We start from the raw sequence: 5,588 nt of genomic DNA, 5'->3' as shown, positions 1-5,588 counted from the left end.
CAGCCCCCGGCCCCGCCCGCCTTCCCCTGCCGTCGCCCCGCCGCCGCAGCCGCCGCCGCGGCCACCGAACACGTCAGCGGCGCGCAGCCTCGCTGCCGCCCGACACCCCTCCACCCCCACAGCGCGCGGCCCTGCGCATGTGCGCGCGCTCACCCTCCCCGCGCATGCTCCGTGATGCCCCCGCTCCCGGGTGACCCCAGCGACTACACTCCGAGTCCGTTAGTCCGGGTTTTCGCGGTGGTTCAGGGGCCGCTGTGCCCGAGCCAGTCTGGCCCTGGGGGACAGCCTTGCGGGGACCGGCGGAGGAAAAGAAGAGGCGAAGTTGCGGAGGCCTGGGCGGGGGCACCGCGGCGCGAAAGGACAGCGTTCTCCCGGCCTGGGGCGGTTCGCAGCGGCCCCTCAGCGGCAGGCGACAGCGTGTCCGCCTACGCCGCCCCGCATCGGAAGAACCCAGCCGGACGCAGCTAACGCAGTTGCTCCTAAAATTAGTGTTTGACTTCTTACCGTCCACAGAAACATTGAACATTGTACACATAAGCATACAGCTGGTAGGACAGGAAAGAAAGCTGAACCAAGGAGAAAAGGTCCACAGGCTAACTTTTGGGGCCAGTGCCCAGGATTGTGCGTTTGTAGCGCAGTCCCGGGTGGTGCCGGGATTGCTTCCCCGAAGACTACACGTTTACTAGGCGGTCCTAGTCGTGTGGTTTTCCAGACACCGGGGAAATGAGGCAGAGGCTGACGCCGAGCAGCTCGGGGAACCCATTCCCTGTTCCCCTGTGGATGGACCTGGTACAGAAAAGTTATTCCTGACACTTGTTAACGGTAAGGCAAACTTCGTTCAGTAGGGTTCTGTCCTGTGGGGGAGAGAATGGACTCAATTCCAGACAAGGAATAGTGGGAATTTGCAGCCCAGGAGCTGCCTGGGGGTGGCGGGCATGTCAGTGGATGGAGAACTGCCAAGAGATAACGCGGGGTGTCGGGGGATTTTGGCTAAACTGACCCAACAGGATTCTGGTTGGAGGCAGGTGGGATTGGTCAGACATCACCTGGTGGGATGGGGTTGGGGAAGAGGTTAAGGAACCAGGTATCAGATACAGAGGGTGGGGTATTCCGGCTAAACTGAGGAATGCAGAGACAAATACAGAAGCTCAAAAGTCAGAACCTAACTGAGAAGGGAGTTTAGAGGAGCCTGGTTAAAATTTGGTCAAGGAGAATCTTTGTTAGACCTTATCCAGTCAGTGGAACGTCTTAGAGCAAAGACTGAGCTTTCCAGCAGAAGCTGTTCTCCTCAGGACTTCAACCTGAAAACTCTGCCTGGGTTTTCAGCCTGATGCTGTAAAGTGTCTGGACTGAAGATTGGAACATCAACTCTTACCTGAGTTTCCTATGGAAATGTCTATTCATAGGCCTGTCCTATGGATTTCAGACTTACTAGCCCCCAGAATCAACCATGCAAGTCAATTCCTTAGAATATCAGTGTATCCTCTATCTATCCTGTCAGTTCTGTTTTTCTGGAGAACCGTCACTAGTACACTGGCAATGAACTAGTACACTGGCAATGAACAATAGGAAAATGAAAAATAATGCCTTTGTATTTTCCTCAATCATGTGGCACCAACATCCGTGTCCCTAAGGTGTCAGAAGTCTTTGTCAAAGGAAGTAACAGTGGGGTGGGTGCCGCGAAGGAAAGCGCGGAGCCAGAAAGCCAAGACAGAAAGGAAATCTACACTCTTTAGAACCTCTTCCCTATAGCTTCCTTTTGCTGATCTGTCATGGTCTTAATTCAACATTCTTTAAAAGGCTGTTTCACAAATTTATTTCTGAAAATGAAAATGTGTTTCTTCATTTACTCATTGAATATCCATTGAACAACTATTCTGTACCCTGCATGTAACATTTTAAATAAACTTAAAAGGTGTTATTTGACAGCATCAGAAATATAAAATACCTGGGAATATGAAATACCTGAGCACTCCCCCTAAAACACAGTTCAGAGACATTAAAGAAGACCTAAATAATTGAAATATGTCATATTCATGGACTAGAAGAGTGCATATTGTAAAGATGTCAATCAAGGGACTTCTTAGTTGGTCCATTGGCTAAGACTCTATGCCCCCAACGTAGGGGGCTGGAGTTTGAACTCTGGTCAGGGAACTAGATCCCACATGTTGCAACTGAGACCCAGCGTAGCTAAACACATGTTTAAGAAAATCAAAAGGCAGATGAGAATATATTTGAAAAACATAATGTCCCCCAAGTAAAAAGAACTATTACAGCTAATGAGAAGGAAAAAAAAATATTTAAAATGAGTAAAATACTTGATCAGACATTGCTTGAAAAGAGATAAATATGTGAAAGGTATTATCTTTAAATTGCATCTTAAAGGAGATTCTAATTAAAACCACAGTAAGGTACATCCATAACAATAACTACATTTGACTGATAATATCAAGTGTTGAAAAAGATGTTTCAGCTGGAAGATAGATGTATCAACTGATGAAGATAGATCAACTGGAAATCTCATTAATTTAAAAATACATGTATTTATTTGGCTGCATCCGGTCTTAGTTGCAGCTCTTGGGATCTTTGCTTTGTCAGGCAAGATTTTCTCATTTTCCGTGCGTGGACTCCCTAGTTGTGGGAGGGCTCAGTAGTTGAGGCATGCAAGCTTAGTTGCTCTGCAGCATGTGGGATCGTAGTTCCCAGACCAGGGATTGAACCCACATCCCCTGGGTTGCAAGGTGGATTCATAACCACTGAACCACGAGGGAAGTCCTTCATTCACTTCTTCCTGAAATGTAAAATGGTATAAGCAGTTTAGAAAACAGTTGAACAATTTTGGAAAATCACACATCATATAGGCTAGGCAGTCCGTCTTTATTCAAGAGAAATCAAAGCATTATATCCACACAGAGTCTTACAAAATTTTATAGCAGCTTTACTTATGATAGCCCCAAATTAGGATCAACCTGAATGTCCAATAAGAGGAAAGTGGATAAATATGTAGAATACTATTACTATCTACAATAAGGAACAAAGTAATGCCAAAGGCAACAACCTAGATGAGTCTCAAACTACTCAAATGGTAAAGAATTCACCTGCAATGCAGGAGACTAGGTTCATTGCCTGGGAAAACTCCATGGGCAGAGGATCCTGGCAGGCTATAGTCCATGGGGTTGCAAAGAGGAGACATGACTAAGTGACTAACGCTTTCACTACTTAGCAGTAAGAAGGAACAAACTAATGCCAAAGGCAACAAAATAGATATCTCAAAATAACTGTGAATAAAAGACAAAATGAGTATATTCTATGTGATTCGATTTGTCAAAAAACTACAAACCACAGATTAAAATGACAGTTTGTTGCTTAGTCACAGCAGGTGGCATCAGAATTTGTATAGATTAAAAACACACAAAATTTTGATTGTAGCGATAATTTCACTAGTGTATACATACATATATGTATACACTAGTATACATATATATATATAGCTGATCAAATATATACCTGATCAAATTATATACCTTAAATATATACAGAGTATTACATGATAATCTTAAAGTCATTAAAACATGTCACAGACAGACATGCAATGAAACAATGGAAAAGTTGAAAGTCCACCGATCAAAATTCACAGGTCAATTTACTATTTAAAAAGGTAAAGTTTCAAGTCTGTGACAAAAATATAAGACTGTCCAATAAATGAAAATAGATAAAATAGGTGGGCATCAGAAATAAAAGTAAGTTGTATATAACCTCAGCTAATTAAGATAAATTCCAGATGAATAAAAAAATATAAATTTAAAAATTGAAACCATAAGAGGAGTATAACAAAATAACAGTAAAATGTGAAGGTCTCTCTCAGCATGAGTCAGAATTTAGAAGCAATTAAGGGAAGAAAACTTCCCTGGTGGCTTAGAGGATAAAGCATCTGCCCACAATGCGGGAGACCCAGGTTCAATCCCTGGGTAGGGAAGATCCCCTGGAGAAGGAAATGGCAACCCTCTCCAGTACTCTTGCCTGGAAAATCCCATGGATGGAGGAGCCTGATAGGCTATAGTCCATGAGGTTGCAAAGAGTCGGACATGACTGAGCGACTTCAGTTCACTTCAAGGGAAGAAAATTGTTAAATCAACTATATAAACTTAAAAATATTTTACATGGAGGAATTCCAGTATCAGCAATGGTGTATTAAGTAGCTGGAACCAATTGTCTTGCTGTAAACAGCTAGTTCAATTTTTTTTTTTTTTTTTTAAGACAAAAGCTACTGTTTTGAATGCATGGCATAGCTAACAAGGTTGTATATGAGGAATTGTGAGGGCCTGGACTGCAAGAAAAAGAGGCTCAAAGAGGTGATCTGGCCTTGGTGGGGGAGCTTCTCCCTAAAAGCAGTTACTGACTGGAAAAAAACAACTGAGAGGCTGATAACATGAGCAGATCCTTGACAGAGCCGTGAGACAGGGAGATAAACGTTGAAATTAAAGGACCCCTTCCACAAAAAAGGACCCTAATAAACACCCCATGTTTCCAGCTGGAACTCTGTGAGTAAGAATGTACCAGAAATAGACCAGTCTTCAAACACTAAAGTTCTTAACATTTTTATTCCTTATTTGAGAAAGACAATGAAGAATTTCTCCTTCTTTTAGCCTACCTGCCTGCCAGAGGCAAAATCCATCCTGTCTTGATTATGATGACATCATCCAGGCTCGTTATTTTTTTAACTTGGTCATTCAACATGACTTGTGGGATCTTGGTTCCCTGACTAGGGATCGATCCTGGCCCTCAGCAGTGAAAGTGTGGTGTCATAACGTATACCACCAAGGAATTCCTAACTTGTTAAGTTTTAATATATAATATCCAGTATCAAACACACACCTATACACACAAAGGCTGTTTCCAAAAATGTAAGACACAAAACATGAAACAGATCCACAGAAAATGAAGAAAATGAAGTTATTAGACCAATACAGCAACAGCATATAAACTATGAGTGATATGTTCAAGGAATTGACAGAGAATATTGAAATTTTAAACAAAAAAATGGAAATAAAATACAAATTCTAGGACAGGAAAACATAATAGGTAAATCTAAGAAGAGTGGGTATGTTTAACCTACGATTAGAAAGAACTGAAGAGAAACTGTTGAAGTAAAAGATAAATCAGAAGAAATATCCAGAATAAAACACAAACCAAGAATAGGTAATACAGGAAAGAGGAAAAGAAATATTTAGAACACATAAAACACCAAACATAAATCTTAATAGAACCACAGCAGCAGAAGAGGAAAATAAGAATGAGGAAGATGTAGCATTTTAAAAAGAATAGCTGAGAATTTCCCATTGATGAAAAACATCAAGCCAGAGATTCAAGAAAAAGTAGGAATTCCAAGCAAGATAAGTTCATAGAAAAGTAAAATTAGGCATATAAATCTGCTGAAGATTGGAAGTAAGGAAAAAAATTTTAAAGCATCCATAGGAGAAAAAAGGGACTTCACAGGTGGCACTAGTGGTAAATAACCCCCTGCCAGTGCAGGAGACAAAAGAGATGCAGGTTCGATCCCTGGGTTGGGAAGATCCCCTGGCCAAGGG

The sequence above is a fragment of the Bison bison genome, unplaced genomic scaffold, assembly GCF_000754665.1.
Source record: "Bison bison bison isolate TAMUID 2011002044 unplaced genomic scaffold, Bison_UMD1.0 scf7180017864524, whole genome shotgun sequence".
Classification (NCBI taxonomy): Eukaryota; Metazoa; Chordata; class Mammalia; order Artiodactyla; family Bovidae; genus Bison; species Bison bison.
The sequence above is the reverse complement of the archived record's forward strand: the minus strand, read 5'-3'. Positions refer to the sequence as shown.